The sequence below is a fragment of the Ceratina calcarata genome, unplaced genomic scaffold (assembly GCF_001652005.2).
Source record: "Ceratina calcarata isolate Rehan_Ccalc_2016 unplaced genomic scaffold, ASM165200v1 scaffold4018, whole genome shotgun sequence".
In the NCBI taxonomy this organism is placed as follows: domain Eukaryota; kingdom Metazoa; phylum Arthropoda; class Insecta; order Hymenoptera; family Apidae; genus Ceratina; species Ceratina calcarata.
Window position 1 is genome coordinate 1 of NW_017163619.1, and position 1,878 is coordinate 1,878.

The 1,878-nt window shown below is 37.8% G+C and overlaps 1 long non-coding RNA gene across 1 annotated transcript; it reads right to left on the reverse strand.

The window, feature by feature from the left end:
* Positions 1–793: 793 nt before the first annotated feature.
* On the reverse strand, positions 794–1,545 carry LOC113464548 (uncharacterized). Its single transcript, XR_003389395.1, has 2 exons — positions 1,019–1,545; positions 794–915 (listed from the first exon to the last, which is right to left on the reverse strand). It is a non-coding gene; the product is annotated as an uncharacterized LOC113464548 (long non-coding RNA).
* Between the last annotated feature and the right edge of the window lie 333 nt (positions 1,546–1,878).

Genomic DNA, 1,878 nt, shown 5'->3' on the forward strand with positions numbered 1-1,878 from the left:
ACATTTACTATACCGTTTCAAAAATAAATTCAAACTCTGAATAAGCATAATGATAACTTAGCAAAAAATTAAGCGTGTCTTAAATAAAGTGCATTCTTTGATTTTACAACGTTAGAAGGTATGTTATAATAGAAATAGGATAAACAGAATTAAAAGGATTTTTAATAATCGTTAAAGTCGTTTAACTACGATTTCTTTATTTGAAAAATATTCAAAGGTAATCCAATATGTGAAGAGAATTTGTGCTGTTATTGTGTCTCATTGTCAATTGTTCCAGAGCTTTTCCATGTTTCAATTGTAAATTTATAACAATATTTTTTTATTATCTTCTGAGTGTTCATTATTCTCGATGAAATATATTATAATATATTTCTAATATAATTAATTACACTGCATAATGTTTCAAAATTCTGTCACTATTTTCTGNGCAATGGACCGTTATGAAAGGAATATTGCCTGCTAATTGTTAAAATATTTATAAACAATTTAAAAATATTGTTTAAGGTGGGTATGGGATAATCACATTGAAAAATCAATTTTTCTGAGAATTTTTCATATAAAAATACAACTTCTTAGAAATATTTTCCCAAAACCTCAGGTCATTTGAAGTAAAACTCATTAAGATAATGAGCTATGCACTGCGCCCCTTTTGAACCGGCCGAGAGCGGCAGGCAGGTAGCCGGAGCAGCTGCTTCCTTGCCCTTCAAATTTTATTGCCTTTGTAAATTGTTGTCCTTTGTAAGTGTCATGACAGAACGCGAGCCTACGTCAAAAAAATACGTAGCAATCGCTGACCTCGTGTCATCACCCCTTCGCTGTTGCCGCTGCTGGAAGCGCGTCTTTCATTTACGTACTTCAACATGAGACGTACATAGTTTTTGATTTTTTTCGCATTGACGCACCAAACCTAAAAATCTGAAAAAATTCATGAACAATTCTTGCGGCAATAAGAATCTATCATAAAAATATGGACAGTGTATCCGAACGATTTCTATGTGAACAAAAATATGTTTAGCACCTTCTTATTTTTCACGGTTACATTTTGTAACAAAAAAATCTGAAATAATTCTCAGATGTGTCCAGTTATGCTACGGACGTGTTGGAATTTTTTCAGATGAATAAACAACAAAGAAAAAAAGAGTGGATTGTCTGGGTTTCGAACACACGGAGCCTCGAAGACTCCGAGTCTCGAAGCGTCGAAGATTCCGAGCCTCGAGGAGTGAATTTAGAATTCGCTTGCCTGACAGTCAGCACGCACACACGCACGTACTGCGTCACTCGACACGCGCCCCTTCTTTTAGGAGATGCACGAAGCCGGCCGCGAGATGGAGCGCTTGTAGACGAATACCCTAGGCACGAGCATGGCAAATCTTATACGTATATTTTCAGCTCTCTTCGGCGTGTCCACTTCTGGAGGGGAGTAGTGCACAATCCCTCCTAAACTACGTCTATTTCCCCTTAAATAATGGACATTGACACTAGGGTGCGGTAGTGAGCCGTGTCCACTTTCGAACAAAGAAATGAGCAATCTCCCTTTTCATCTCTGGTGTTTCTGTCGTTCCAAATAAAGGAGATATTTATTTAGCTACACTTAGGCTATGGACCTAAAGGACGGAGCACTGTCGCGGTAAGGCATGACGAAATACGTAAGGGGTTGCAGACCATGAACGCATGCGTTCCCCTCCGCATGCAGCAAATTGCTGGTCATATTGTGGTGCACTCTATAAGTTTCAACTGTTTTCAGTGCATTCTACAGTTGAAAATACGTATTATAGATAAATATGCGCATGTTCACATCACCATGCAAACAATGGGTATGCGTAAAGCTGTGCAACAGATTCAAAATAGCCTGCAGAATGTTATAGATGACGCTAAAGT